Consider the following 15,877-nt stretch of genomic DNA (forward strand, 5'->3'; position numbering starts at 1 on the left):
TCACTACAAGAAAAATTACCTGCTCTGGGCTTTTTTTTTTTCCCTCCAATCAATCAACAGGCAGTTACTAAGTAACTTCCATGTGCCAACATTGTGTTAGCTTGTATTAGTGAATACAAAATACAATCATTTCTCTTTATTGGAGGTATTCACTGAATCGGTGAATACCAAACCATTGCTCCTAGGGGAAATACAGGGTTAGGTTCCTGTGAGTTACTGGTCACAAAATTTTCATTAACAAATCAATACATAATCTGTTTTATGTGAGTTTCTGTTTAAAGACACCTTATTTAATATTTATTGTTGATTCATTATCATTGAACTCACAGCCTACAGCACTATAACTCATGCTTGAACAAAGCTTGTCTAACACATTTTTTCTGTAGGGCACATCACAGCCTTGTGCTTAGGAACACTAGACAGCACTTCAGGACTATGCTTGGGGGCCGTTTTAAACAGCAAAATCACCAACAAAAAGCATGAAAATACAGAAAACCTGGCACTAAATAGACTGCAAAAAGGATACAGAAAGGCAGAGCACAGCCTTGTTTGACCTCAACCAGAAACACGCGTGTCATGAAACTCAACTCTTCTGTCACTTGCATGTACCTGTGAACGACTTCTAGGGTTACAGACAAACCTTAGCAAGTCAGTGAATGCACAAATACAGACTCAGTGGATAATGAGGATCAATTCTAAATACATGTTCAAGAAATATAACTCCAGCTGAAAAGCAAACAAGCGAGCAAGAAAACAATGTAAGTGTGAAGGTAGGTAGGCTTTGGATAAGGTAGAGAGGAAGCAGGGTGCTGTCTAGTGTGACATAAGACCAAGATTAAAACAGTATCTGTACTGGTTTCCAGTTACCACTGTAACAAATTATCAACAAATATGATGGCTTGAAAAGCATAAACTTATTATCTTGCAGTTCTGTAGGCTGTGAGTCCTCATGAGCCTCACTGGGCGAAAATCAAGGTGTCAGGAAGACTGCATCCCTTCTGGAGGTTCCAGGGGAAAATGCATTTCCTTGCCTTTTTCAGCATTTAGAGGCCACCCACATTCCTTGGCTCGTGGTCACTTCCTCCACCTTCAAAGCCAGCAATCGCGAGTCACATCCTTTTCCCACTACAATACTTTGACCTCCTCTTCCACCTCCCTCTTCTGTTTTTAAGGATTTTATGTGATTATGCTGGGCCAAACTGGGTAATCCAGGATAATCTCCCTTTCTTGAGGTCAGCCGACTAGTAAGAGAGGAGTTTTTTCCCTCCTGACACCACATACATAGTGTCTTTCCGAGCACTACTTCTGCAATTCTCCAACATCAACTGGGCGTCCTACAATTCAATTCAATTCTACAATAACTACCCATAGTCAGCATCAGACTCCACACGTTTAAAGGTTCTTCCCACAAGACTACCCTCACTTCAGTTACAGGTATCTGGTCCTCAGGTTAGCCTCACTTCTGTCCAACTTGGCTACAAAGTCAGAGGCTCCCACAACCCTCCTCCCAACCCCACAAGGTTCAATAATTTGCTAGGATGACTCACATAACTCAGGAAAGTGCTATGCTTACTATTAGAGTTTATTACAGAGGATACAAATACAGCCAGAGGCAGAGGCACATTGGGTGAGGTCTGGAAGTGTCCCAAGTGCAGGGGCCTCTGTCCTCGTGGAGTTGGGGTGTGCCATCCTCCCAGCACAGGGATGTGTTTGCCAACTCAGAAGCTCCCTGAATCCTATCATTTAGGGTTTTTTAGAGAAGTTTCATTATGTAGGCATGACTGTGACCATTGGTAATGAATTCAATCTCCAGCTCCTCTCTCCTCTCCAGATTTTGGGGGGATGGAGCTGAAAATTCCAAGCTTCTAATCAGGGCTTGGCTTTTCTGGCCACCAGCTCCTATCCTGTTGCTATCTAGGAAACCATCAAGTCACCTCATTAGAACAAAAGATGCTCCTATCACCCTTATCACTCCAGAAATTCCAAGAGTTTTAGGAGCCAGGAACCGGGGACAAAGAACAAATGTCTTCCTTCTCATACCACAGCAATTTTAATTCCATTTATAACCCTAATTGCCCTTTGCCATATAAGGTGACATATTCACAGGTTCTGGGGACCAGAATGTGGAGCCCTTTTGGGGGGGGGGCATTATTCTGCTGACTACAGTGGCTACTGCAACTTATGAGCAGGGAAGGTTTAGGAAGTCTGATGCGGCAGCATTATGGTGCATGGTTTGGAGGGTTAGTCAAAAGACTGCCACAAAGCACTACATTAGGATGAAGAGAAAACAGAAAGAGAGGGGTCTGCAGGGTGTTTACAAAGCAGAAATAATAATTATGTAATAAATATGGAGCTCATGATGGTTCTGTTAGATCACGCCCTGCAGTTAATACATTCACTCTCTGATGACCTGGTAAATGCATTATGAGAATGTGAGTGACCTGCATTAGCTTTAAACAAAAAAGAAAGAATCTAATTCTAGAGACTCGAATTTCCTCTGCTAACAAACCACCTTACCATGGAGAAATTCTGAGGCACCTCATTTGCATTCCCTTTCTTCCTCCCTCCCTCTCACCTGGCATTACTTCTAACACTGACTGATATGGGAAATGTGGGATGTGGCGAGAGGGCACAGAGAGAGAGACACCCTCCCCCAAGCTGCATCCTATCCCATGATTTAAGGGACCAACCTATCAGTGATTTGTGGGTGAGATGTATAAGCCACGGGAATAAAGTCCTTGTACACCCAGGTAATTCACAATAAACAACCTTTTCCTCTGTGCCTGCCAAGAACACTTTTATAGCTTTCTAAATCATCAGCCACTCTTAACTACTATCAACATCTCTAGGAGCACTTTTGATGTGAAAAAATTGCACAATGATAAGTTAGTTTCACCGTTGGTCAATAATTGCTAAAATCTCTCTGGATGGCAAATGTCCCCATGCGTCTTTGTTTCAGATATTCAGTCGTTTATTCCAAAGTTAAAGATCATGGCAGTTTAAGAAGTAGAGTTCAGAAGAAAAAAAAGACTAATCATGTAACTATGGTGTGATCTATGGAAACGAGAATATTTCTTCAAATCTACAACACCACCAACAGTAAGATGCACCCCTATTTCAGGCACTGGGGGATTCAGGCAGGGTCTCCCGTGAGGTTGCAGGTAAGTTGTCAACCAGGCCTGCAGGCATCTGGGGCTGGAGAATCCACTTCTAGACTCATTCACATGGTTGCTGGTAGGTTCCAGTTCCTCCCTGACTGTTGGCTGTATACCTTGCCAAGTGGACCTAACTGTCAGCAGGCTGATTGTGTCCCACAGAGTGAGGAGAGCCCAAGACGGTGGAAGCCACAGCCTTTTACGCCTAATCCCATGAGTGACACCCATGACTTCTGCCATCTTCTACTGCACACAGACTAACTCTCGTACAATGTGGGAGGGGACTGCACAGACATGAGTATCAGGAAGCAGGGACCACTGGTTACAGTTACAGAGAGGCTGGTTACCACAGTACACGTTACAGAAAGGAACCTGAAACTAGTTTGCTTCTTTGTATAACATCTATTGAGCACTTACTATATATCCACGCCTCACGCTAAACACTGACAATTCATCTCAGAGGATTAAACGAGAGCAATAATCTTACAAGAGGAACCCTATTAAACAATCCCTTTTTTACAATTGATGAAACTAGAGCTTAGGAAAGTTCAGTAACCTACCCAAGGTCACATACCTAGTAAGGATGAGGGCTGGTACTTCTGATTTTTCACTAAAATGCTACCCACCATTTGCTTCAATGTATACTATTAAGTATGTCAGGCAATGAAATCCCATTAGATAAATTTGAGAACCTCCAAGATTCTTTATGTTTTTCTTACTATCACCATCACGACTTGTAAGAAAGTACTTTATTGTGTTGTGACATGTTTAAAGCTTTAGTTTATTTAATTTGTTGTGGCAATTATTTATATATATGTGTATATATACATATATATATATATTTTTTTTTTCTTTTGGTCAGGAAGATTGGCCCTGAGCTAACATCTATGGCAAATCTTCCTCTTTTTCCTTGAGGAAGACTGTTGCTGAGCTAACATCTGTGCCAATCTTTCTCTATTTTAATGTGGGATGCTGCCACAGCCTGGCTTGATGAGCAGTGTGTAGGTCTGCACCTGGGATCCGAACCTGTAAACCCTAGGCTGCTGAAGTGAAGCATGTGAATTTAACCACTACACTACTGGGCTGGCCCCAATATAATTTTAAAAATCTATTGTGATGGACTTCAGCTCTGGTGCTATCTACACCTTCACAAAAGAAATGAGCACAACTGCCTGCCGAAACACTTGGCTTACACAACAGTAGGTATCATTTTGAAAGACAGGACAAAAGAATAAAGTGAAGACCTTCAAGAAAATCTGAACAATTTCCTCTGAAGACACAATGGTCTCAGAAGATAGTATTTAAAATTATTTTCATAACTTTACAAAAGAAATGTAAGACAAAAGAGACTGCTTTTTATTCTAAAAGAGACGTTCAAATACTGTCTCAAATACCTGTCAAGAGTAGCCACAAGCACACTCCCCGTATATTTAGTAACAATAGGAAGGACAAGTAATATCACTTTTAGAATGCTCTGTGAGCACACGGTGTAATAAGTCCTTACTACTTGTGGCCCCAAAGCTCATCATCTCCAGTGAATCACGCTGACCCCTTCCTACAAGGACGCAGACTCGGAGCTCATGGAATTAGTTCACTAGGTTTCCAGTTCATATTAGACAAAGGAATTTTGTTAAATCCCTGCAGGTAAAACTTGCTGGAGCCATCAGTGTGGAAACGCTGCCGTCACATCCAGAGGAAAACAAAGCTTTAAAGTACTCACAATTGGAACAGCTGGACTGAGCTTGGGATAGTAACCAGTTGTAACCAAGCAAAGAAAGCAGTGGACCAGGTACTCACAGGGAGTCAACTCATTGTTCAATCCTTCCATGAAGAGAAACAGAGCCAATGGAGTCCATCCATGGGGAGGGTCAGGCTGGGTCCAAGAGTGGGAGCAGGGAATGCCAGGCTGAGCAGGCCAACAGTCCAGACCACCACACAGTGGGGGTGCTCCCAGGGCAGGGGTGGGGGACAGAGAGGAGTGCAGGAGTGGGGTAAAGTGCTGGGGCTGGGAACCAGGAATCCAGCTGGTAGCAGATGGTCCAGGGGCTCAGCATTTCTGCAGTCTAGACAGTGGTCAAAGAAACAACTGACATTGACAACAAGTCATGAAGGCCAAGTTTTGAACCTCTAAGCCCAGGTCCTTGACTGACCCTTTCTGTCTCTTTAGGGAGCAGAGCCCCAAGAGACTGGTTAGTAATGGGGTGTTCTGAGCCCAGCACCCAAGAACTATAAGAACACTGAGTTACTTGGCCAGCTGTCTTTCCTCAGCGCACATCACAGTCTTCTGCTATGATTTTGAAGCTTGGGATGTTTGCCTACAGAAGGATATGTGTAGAGCTATTTCAGTCACGGTCTTTGTTCTGGATGCATACCAGATTCTCAAGAAATTGGTTTTTTTTAGTTAGAAGAGAGAGAGAGAGAGAAAGCAGAAAAAGAACAAGGAGGAGGAAGAATAAGAGTGGAAGTATGAAAGGAAGGAAAGTGGGAAAGAAAAGAGAAAGACAGAAAGATGAAAGAAAGAAAGGGCAGAAGGATGGAAGACACATCAGTTTGGTGGGAACACACGCACACACACACATACTCACACACACACCCACCTCCACCGTGATCGACCTAAAGAAATTAGCTATTTTCCACCTATACCTATTAGCCTTTCCTTGGGACATCCTTTGGGGTAAAAATAGAGAATGGCTGGGACAACTCTGCATATGTTGATTTAAAATTATTTTTACCTTTAGGGTAAATTATACTTTGCTTTTCTCTGAAGCATAATGTAAAAGACAGAGGGTCTCAAGGCAAATAATTGTCAGTCAGAAATACTAAAGATGATCAGGTTGTGAACTAACTAGACTCAGGTGGATTACTTCGTGAAAGGCTAGAAGGACTATTAATGTCCCCAGCAGATGGCGCAAGCTGCCCTCCGCTCCCGGGAGACTTCTCACGGCGTGACCCATTTAGTATCCACACAGGTTTCCTCTTCATATGATGATTGAAACAAGTAGATCCTAACCAGGTAAGGGATTGGGTTAGGAAAGAAATCGTTCGGTAGGATTCGAGGAGGAGCAAAGTAGGGAAGACAAAATCTGGAGGCTTTTTAATTTATCATGTTAAACTGTTTGAAAACATAACATTGTTCCATTCACATCCTTTGGGGCTCTGAAAAAGTTAAGAATTCTTCCAAGACAGAGTTTTAATTAAGTCCCAAAGGACAACAAAGTATCAAGAATGAAGATATCTATAAACATTTTTATTATCTGGAAGGATAATTGGTGAAGGGCTCACAGTGGAGAAAGCTTTCTCATAACAAATTAAAGATAAACCAATTCTGATGAAAATCAAGGGAAAGGGGAACTTGATTAGAGATTATCGAGATCAGCCAATGTTTCTGCTACTTTTCTAGTTACTACAAATAAATATAGTGTTCTGGCTCACATTTTGAGCTCTAGAGCTGTGCGTGTTTATGAAGAAGCAGACAGTAAAACAGAAAGCATTTACATCTCTGGACAAGCGGTAACCCTCTTTGGGAAAGTGGGGAACATAACATGTTATCCTTGGAATCATCTTCAAAATCTGGGACGGAAAAGAGAACTTTATTAATTAAGGCTTCTTAAACGTCTGCTCTCATAAGTTGCCAAAGAAACAAGAGTTTGGAATATTCGGGTCAGTGACTAATTTCCGGTGAAGAGCTATCCTGCCAGCACCTACTGCCTCCCTCCCTTCACATCCATTGATATTTCAACTGTCTGCAGTCTGCTTTTACTGTCTGCCACTAAAACTTGACTTTGTGAAGTTATTTTAAAATGTAAAAGTAATACATGTTAACTACAAGACATTTGAAAACACTGAAAGGTATCAAAGAGAAATTACCCATGATTGAGTAGATATTGGTAACAGATACTTCTAACAAGGAGCTTATGTCTGGAATATACAAGGAACTCCTACAAATCAATTTAAAAAATCAGTAACGAGAAAAATGGGCAAGAGATTTGAACAGACACTTTACCAAAGAGGGTACTCAAATGGACAATCTCAGTTTTGTTAGTAACCAGCTATAAATGAAAGCCATGACGTATGTGATGATTTTAAAAGAAGTCCACAAATTCTTTGATACTTATCCTTTCAAGACAAGGGGCCTAACATGATGCAGTCTATACAGAAACTGAAATATAGTGATGTACACCTGAAGTTTACTCAATGTTGTAAGCCTCGCTCCCTCTCTTGCATCACTCAGACTGGGTGAAGCCGCCTGCCGTGTCATGTGGCCGCTCAAGCAGCCCTAAGGAGGGCCACAAGGTGAGGAACTGGGGCCTCCTGCTGAGAGCTGAGTGAATGAAGGACCCTGAGTGGAACCGCCATGCTAAGTCACTCCCAAAGAAATGAGACCCACAGAAACTGTGAGATGATGACGTTTTTAAGCCACCAAATTTGGGGATAATTTGTTTTGCAGAGATAGATGACTTATACAATACTACCACACATACACCAGAATAGCTAAAATTTAAAAGTTTGACGTATTAAGAACTGATTACAATGCGGAGAATGGGAACTCTCATTACACTGCTGGTGAGTGTGTAATTGGTACAACCATTCTGGAAGATTGTGTGACACGAGCTACTAAAGTTGAATATATACAGACCCTATGACATAAGAACTCCACTTCTAGGACACATCCACAGAAATGCATACACATGTGCATCAAAACCCATACGCAAGAATATTCACAGAAGTATTATATGTAATAGCTCAAACCTGAAAATCTACCAACAGCATGTTCAAGAGAGACAACAGGCCCAAAATGGAGTGAGTTGTGCTAAGCCCCACATCAGCAAACCAAAACTTAATACCTAACCGAGCTGTAGTTTCAGCCTCTTCCAGGGATGTAATCTGAACCAGTCAGTCTGGAATTTCCTGGTCATCACTAGTGAGGTCATCCACCTGATGCCCCCTCTCATCCCCTAAAGGAAGCTGACCTTGCCTGAAACCATCCACTTTTTCTCCCCCTGCATATAAAAGCCTCCCGTTTTGTACAGCTTTTTTCCAGGAAAAAAAATAACTCTTTTATTAAAAAGTCTGTTTTCTCTACTGTCTCTAAAATGAAAATGCCTCCGCCGAGCTTCAGGCGCCGGCGCAAACCCCAGCGTCCGGCCCGCGGCGGCGTCTCCCCGGCAACCTGTGCCCCTCTGGCGGCCGCGGGGACGGCTCAGCGCCGCAGGGGCCCGCGAGCCGCTCCACCCTCTGCACTCGGTCCTCAGGCTTGAACCCGAGCAGGCACTCGTCACTTGCCATAAAAAGCGATACTTTATATCGCTCTTCACGCGTCGCCAGGCTATTTTTAAGATCTCTCCTCCTGGAGATCCCCAAGTTAAAAGTATCGCGGGCCCGCCCACCGCAGCCCGGCTCCTGCCCCCCGCCGCCGAGCCGCAGCCTGGCCAGGGACAAGACCGCCCTCGGCACCCCAGGGGAACCGCCTCCGGGCCCCGGGGGAGGACCGCCCCAGACTCCGGGGTAAGGACCGCTTCCAGACCCCGGGGGAGGATCGCCCTCAGGCCCCGAGGGGAGGACCTCCGCCAGGTCCCGGGGAGAGGACCGCCTCCAAACCAGGGAGGGGAGACCGCCCCAAGACACCCCGGGGATCCGCCCCCAGACCCGGGGGATCCGCCCCCAGACCCCAGGGATCCTCCCCCAGACACCCCGGGGATCCTCCTCTAGACTCCCGGGAGGGGCCGCACCACCTGCCCCAGCTCTCTTCCTCCCAGGCCTGGCTCGCGCTGCCTTCCTTCCACGCGCTCCCAGGGAAAGGCTGCGCGCCTGTCGAGCTCCTCGCAGTCCCCTTTCCTAGGACTGACAATGGCCTCGTCCCTTCTTTGGGCTGGGATCCGCGTTAGAGGCCATGAGCCCATAAGCCTTACCTCTCAGATTCCCCACGTATGTGTCGTCCCTCCCCCAACTTGTCACCTCACCAGGGCCCCTGGTGTCAGCTGCCGGCTTGGACTGCGGCCCTGGGCCCTTCTCAGCCGGCCGCTGTCCCTGGGCAGCCCAGGCCAGCCAGCACCCGTCCGGACAGGCTCAGGGCTGTCTTTGGCTCACACAAAGAACCTTCCAGGTGCCGCTCACCCCCACCCCCAAGCCAAGATTTTACAGAAGTCAGAAAGTCTGTTTGATTGAAAACCCGTTGGTTAAGAAACTACTAACAATGTTTTTTCTCTAGGAAGGAGAACTGAGTGATGGAAAATGAGGTGGGAGGGAGGCTTACCTCCTACATACCCTTTTGACCTTTTGAATTTCATGTTTTATGCAAAATTATTCATATTGTTAAAATAAAGCCTTGCTTTTTCATCTGGGGCTGTTTGCATAGGTATGTTCAGTTTGTGAAAATTCAGTGAGTTCTATAGTTAGACTATATGTACTTTTCTGAATGTTTATGTACCTAAATAAAAAGTTCTTAAAAATAAAATAAAACCTGTGGGTAAAGAGCTGAGCACAGACTCCCACTGTCCTGCAGGCATGCTGGTGCCTAGGAAGCCATCCAGATGTGCTTGGACAAGCCAGACCAGGCATCTTCTGCCCCTCCTTTCCACTGCCCTCCTCTCAAGCTTGGAGTCCTCCCATGTGCACATTCTCAATACATTCCTCCTTTCTAATCCCTCTATGAAGCCAGCAAAGGCTGGAATGTTCACATTTATATTTCCATGGAAAATCGTTCATAGCAATTCAGTGACTCAATACTCACTGTGTCCCACATTCCTGCCTTTTGGTCGGAAGGCATTGTTCTGCATTCAAAGCATGCCAGGCTATAGCAGTTCAGTTAAGGAGCTTCTGTGTAGAGAGTAAGGGGGCCTTTTTCTGCTCTACCAACCTCCTCAGGAATGACAGATTGCCTAAGTCAGGTCCTGAAAGCAAACATGATTTACTGGATGTAGAGGATGTGCTGGCCCTAGAATGCGATCCCCGTGAGGGCAGGCGTCCCATGGCCTAGAACAGAGCCTGGCACACAGTAGGAACTCACATGCTTATTGAATTCATGTTTTCAAATGAACTGAGCCAAAAGACTGAAAGGGCCTGCACAAACTAACTGTCCCCTCTCTTTTCCTGCCACCCCTGAGCAGACACTGAAGTACCAAAAATGCAAAGACAAAAATCCAAGTGTAGTTTGGTATGTAAAGTAATATTAATTACTGTCCTTTGTAAACACTTTAACCTTTCTGCCTGATAGTCATGAAGCGTCTTATTGATTTTGATGTTATGAGAGATATGAAAGCATATTTGCACTGTCGGTTTTGCATCTCTAACCCCATAAGCTCTGGCTCCTAACAGAGTATGGTGGTTGTCAGATGAGTCCAGAACAATGGCTGATGCAACATATAGGGATTATAAAAGAGCAGAAGAATATAATTGTAGCCCAGGTGAGGGTTCCAAGATCTAAGTCAGTGCACATTTGTGTAACAGAAAGGTTAGGTGGTGTGGTTTAATCAAATGATTGGGAAAAATAACATATAGTATGGCACAGTAAAGTTGGCCAGAGGCTATAGGTACATCAGACATATTTGTCAACCATTTATGTGGCCAAGTGAGAGGGAAAAGCAAAAGCAAAACTCTGCCATCTTTCATCAAAATCGTTTTATTACAGAAATGACATTTTAACACCAACATGCAGGAAGGACATTACTTCAGTTAAGGGCAATTTTTAACATGAAATACACGTAGCTGAATGAAAGTCTCATGGAGTTGTCCATATTGCTCCCCTGTTGGTGTAAATGTCATTGCGGACAGACCAGGGCCCAGATGAGAACTATGGCCCCAGAGAATAGGATGTGTGTGGTCAGTCCTGTCCCCAGTCATACATGCCTTGGGCTGTGAGGCCAATGCTACTACACTCAGAACAGACCAACTCCATCACCACACTGCTCCGTCAGGTGCAGGGGCCCACCCTGCTCCTTCACCTGCCTCCTCCATTCAAACCCTGAGCTGCCCAGCCTTCCTCGCCCCTTTGTGGGCAGGAGTATCAGCCTCTTTCTCTTTGAAGCATCTGTGCCCCTTGATTAATGCGCCTTTCAAATGATAGTTAAGTCAGCATTATTTTAGCCTCCAGCATTGTCACTGGACCAAACTTGAGCCCAAAGACCTCATTTGAGCTCTTCCCTTCCCCAGAGAACAGCTGTGAGAGGGAACGCTCTTCTTCAGAAGAGAGAAGCAGCCTGCTTTTGGACCGCTGTGTTTTCCTGAGAGGACATTTAGTATTATTTTGCTGTTTCTAGCATCTTCCATAAAAGAAAAACCATCTTTCCCAAAGAAAAAGTGAAGAAAACTTCCATTTATGAAAACACCTCCTGTTCTCAGACCACAAGTATTTATCCGTGTGTTCTCCATTTCATGCGGAGACGGAGGTTTATAGACTCCCAGAGAATGAAGCTTACTGAAAAGCTGCCCGATACATTCGATTGCTACATGGAAGTTATATTAGACCAGGTATGCAGATATGTCTAAGAGCATGGCTGGGGGTGCGGGAGTCTTCTATAGACTAGGACAAATTAAGAAAAAATTTTTAGTCCAGTATGCTTCACCTTCCTTTAAAGACTTTCAATTTGTATATTAATGTTTTCTATGACCTCTTACAATTAGAATATCAGTGCCATAACTGGGCAAACACTTGAGACATTTTCATTCATTTAACAGATGTTTATTAAGCAATATGATGTGCCAACCATAGTACTGGCTTTGGAGATACAATAATGAAAATTCATCCTTTTCCATCAAGGGGCTTAGGACTTTAGTGGGGCAGACAGACACGTCGATCAATAAATGAGAAGTACTCCCAGTGCTTTCCCAGTTCCCGGTGCGGGCAGAGCGAGCATCGTCAGTTCTACCTGAGAGATGGGGAGGAGGCTTCACAGTGGGAAGCAACACTCCCCCTCTGTGGGAAGGCCGGCATGGAGAAAGAGAGGGCAAGCCTGGTCAGCATGTCAGATCATGAGAGGCTGCAGAAGCCACCCTAAGGAGTCTGGGCGTTCTCCCACAGGCAGGGAAGGCTGTGCTGGTTATAAAGTTATTGTCTCCCTGTTCAGCACCGCCCTTCTCGGCTCTGCAGTTTGATGCCAAGGCTAAGACTCTGCAAATACATTTCCCTTTGCCAGCTGGCTTCCTCTCAGGATCTACCAGCGGGAGCGCTGGGAGACTGGGAGGCTGGAGGAAGGAGAGAGGACCTGCTTGCCTGCTGTTCTTGTCAACATCACTCTGGCAAACTTCTGGCTCTTTTCCACACCCCTGAACCAGCCTGCCTGTGCCTTGCAAAGGTGGCAGCACCACGAGGCAGCAGCCCTGCCTCAAGTCCCCTCTTCCGAGCCCCTGCCATGCAGCGCACGCCTCGAGGAGGCCTGGCTCTGGGCCCATGGCACCCCTCCCAGCTGGCAGATTCTGGCAACCCCAGCTTCTGCCTTGTTTCCCCAGCCTGAAGGTCGGGATCTGCTTCCTGCCCTTACTATCTTTGCTGCCTCTGTTTTCTGTTTTGCCTTTTTACTTGCTTAACCAATTTTTATATTCAATTCTCTCTGTTGAAATACCTTGGGTTGTTTCTGTTGTGCTAACTGGACCATGACTGATGTCACACTGGGTATGAGTGGTCCAAGAAAACAGACTCTCAAAAGTCAGATTATGGGGTTGACATGGATGTGTTTTTGGCCCCGAATACAGTGCCACGCAACTTGCTGATGGGAAATGGAACCCTAGTAATCCACAGCACATAGTAACATTGCTATTAGTCCGGAGATCATCAGTGATCATTGTGATGAAGCATCTACTAACATGCCTTGAAGAACCAAGTGGCTGCTGCACTTGAGTGTTACAGCAGCAATGACCATCGCTGAGATGGTGGAGTGGGGTTAAAACTTCTCAGTGCACTGGAGAGTTACAGAGAGAATATGACAATAATGTCTCCAGCTGCTTTTGAGCAAGGAATTCACTGTCTAAGACATGGCTAGAGGAGTGGGAGACCAGGAGTAAGAGACTAGGAGTCTATTGCAAATTAAATTCAATAATTTCCTACTGGTTAGGATATATTTGAGAAAGCCCATTCTGAAGTATTGAGTGCTTTCGAATATGTATATTTCTTACTTTATTGTAATACAGCAACTTAAAGCTAACAAACGAGTACGTGTCTGGACGCGGGATAATGTAGAGCTGAAAAATGATTTCTCAGTGCTCTCGAGATTATCTCAGAGACTTGGATTCCTAAAACTGGACGAGATCATCAGTTCCTCTTACAAAAGCCCTGCAGGCAATCACTCGCCTCTGCTCAAGGTGTCCAATGATGTGCTCACTGGTTTTCTGCAGCCCAGCCCAATTTTCAGTAGCTCAGCCTGGGAGAATTTCCAGATCTTGAGCAATGTTCGCCTCACTGTAATTTTCTACTATTAGTTTTCGTTTTGTCCCAAGGAATTATGCAGACTCAGCCTAGCTCGGGGTAGGTCCAGAATTAGCAGAGCTAAATTATTCAATTTGTGAGGCCCTCTTTTGGAAAAAAGAATAGTAATCATGAGCATGAAATTAAAATTGAAGGTTTGGAAGAGGCCCGTGCAAGTGAGGGGCCTGGAAGCTTCCGTTTCATAAGAGCCATAACAAACCCGCCTCTGTTCTGGCCCCTCTTCCTGAGAATTCTTCACACCACCGCAATCTCCACCACACCAAGAAGTTTTTCCTTCTCCAAGATAAGCATCCACAATTCACCCAATTGTTTCCTTGGACGTATTCCGGTTTGTCAGTGACCTTTCTAAAGAATGCTGTGTAAACAGCAAGTGGGAGACAGGTGCCTGAGATAAAAGGAGAGTTGTCAGCACATGCCCTCATGAAGTTTTTGTGTCACATGCATTCATGATTGTGCAGTGAAATGCCTTTATTCATGTATTTAAATAACTTTTTAGAGCATGCTGATGGGCAAGAGACTCCAGGATGACCTGCCCAACCAGAGTCCAGTTGCATTGGCTCTAAATATCAGGGGCTCATAACACTTCAGTGTGCTGACCCCACGACGGCTAGTCAACCGTAAGCCCCTGCTCCACACTTGTACAGTTACTCTGAGACGTTTCCCCAGTTAAATTTTCCTTTGCCAAGCTGTCCACAAAATTTCTTGAAGCCTTAATCTATCATCTGCTGTGAATTACCTCTCTTAGGTTTGTCATCTGGAAAGCTGGCTCGTGCTTTCATTCATTCAATTCTAAAATCAAGTGCCTACTAGATTCAAAGACAAAGGAAAACAAATATATAATGTGACTAGGTCTAGAGCCCAGTTGGAGGGAGCTGAGCTGCAAGGACCTGGGGGCCTGGGGAGGGGGAGAGGAGGGCTAGGAGTGGAAAAGTACTGAATATTGAGTCAGAGTGGAGAAAAGTGTCTTCAGGCCCACAGACAAGGTGGTCTTGGAGGAGGCCCAGATCAAGGCTTCACCTAAGGCACCTTCCCCATAAAAAGGAGGCCTGGGAATGGAGGTGCCTAGGCCAGGTATGCAGATATATCTAAGAGCGTGGCTGGGGGTGTGGGAGTCGGGTGGGGGTGGTTTCTGAGTCTTTGACTGCACCTCCCTCCAAAAAACTCCAGTGCAGTGGCTATGCACCAAGTCTAGCATAGAGAGGGCAGACCCCACCCCTCAGGAGAACTGCCAGGTAAAACTTTGTAATTGCCTAAGGTCAGGTCTGAAAAAGCACATGGAAAATTTTGGGCTGGAACCAGACTCCTCAGACTAGAGTTAAAATAGAACATGATTTCTCAATCAAACATTGTTGGGCTGGATAATTCTTGTTATGGGGGAGCCATCCCAAGCATTGTGGGATATTTAACAGTATCCTTACCCTCTACCCACTAGATGCTAGTAGTATTCCTCATGTTATGACAAACAAAAATGTCTCCAGATGTTGCCAAAAGTCTCCTGGGGGCTAACTCAGCCTGGTTGAGAACATTGGAATAGAGGAACATGATACCTCTGCAACTGGAGTTGCTTAGAGTTCTATTTGTGTGAATCTACTCCTGCCTACCTTCTTGGCATTGCCCTGGGAATGTTTCCTCCCAAAATAACCTTTCTCTTCTTTTCCATCTGTGGATGCCTACTCTTCCCCTCACCTCCTCTATGAAGCCTTCCCTAACCACACCCAGAGCCTTCTCCTGGTGGTCCATCCTGTCTTTTTGCACTGCTTCTGTACCAAGCATTTGCTTTCATCAGTATAGTCTTAGTCTCTCTGTGACACATCCACCTACACAGGTCTGACATGTAACAGGCACATAGTAAATGCTGAAGAGTGTACGCTTAGACAAGAGGTCAGGCAAAGAACCAGAGTCAGAGAAGTGCAAAATCATCCCAGGACCCAGCAGAGATTGAGGTCCTGGAAACAAACAGGAGAGAATTCCAAGGAGAAGTAGCCCTCAGAGTGAAATGCTACTGAGAATTCAAGTAGAAAAAAGATTTCAAAGTGTCCCTTGTGTGCAGCATGCAGAGGGGTACTGGTGACATTTGTGAGAGCAGTTTAAGCACGTGATGGAAGGAAGCCACGTTGCAGCGGGCTGAGGAGCTACTGGGTGGGCGGTGAGGACATGCAGGACTCTTTCAAGAAGATTCAGATGGAATGGAAAAGCAGTGACTAGAAGAGGTGCAAGATCAACAAGGGGCATTTAAGAAGAGGGAGATGTCAGCATGTTTATGGGTTGGACAAGAAGGAAGAAACAGTCAGTGGGGATGGACATG

General features: G+C 45.2%; 1 protein-coding gene across 5 annotated transcripts in view; it reads right to left on the reverse strand.

Moving 5' to 3' along the window:
- Positions 1 to 9,209, reverse strand: part of MPPE1 (metallophosphoesterase 1) — a 69,809-nt gene extending 60,600 nt beyond the window's left edge. For all 5 annotated transcript variants that reach the window (XM_070513440.1, XM_044773509.2, XM_070513456.1 and 2 more), the window contains exon 1: positions 9,065 to 9,209. The gene's annotated coding sequence lies outside the window, so the exon portion shown is untranslated. The remainder of the gene's footprint in view (positions 1 to 9,064) is intronic.
- Positions 9,210 to 15,877: the final 6,668 nt, after the last annotated feature.

Source organism: Equus asinus, chromosome 7 (assembly GCF_041296235.1).
Source record: "Equus asinus isolate D_3611 breed Donkey chromosome 7, EquAss-T2T_v2, whole genome shotgun sequence".
NCBI classification, from domain to species: Eukaryota; Metazoa; Chordata; class Mammalia; order Perissodactyla; family Equidae; genus Equus; species Equus asinus.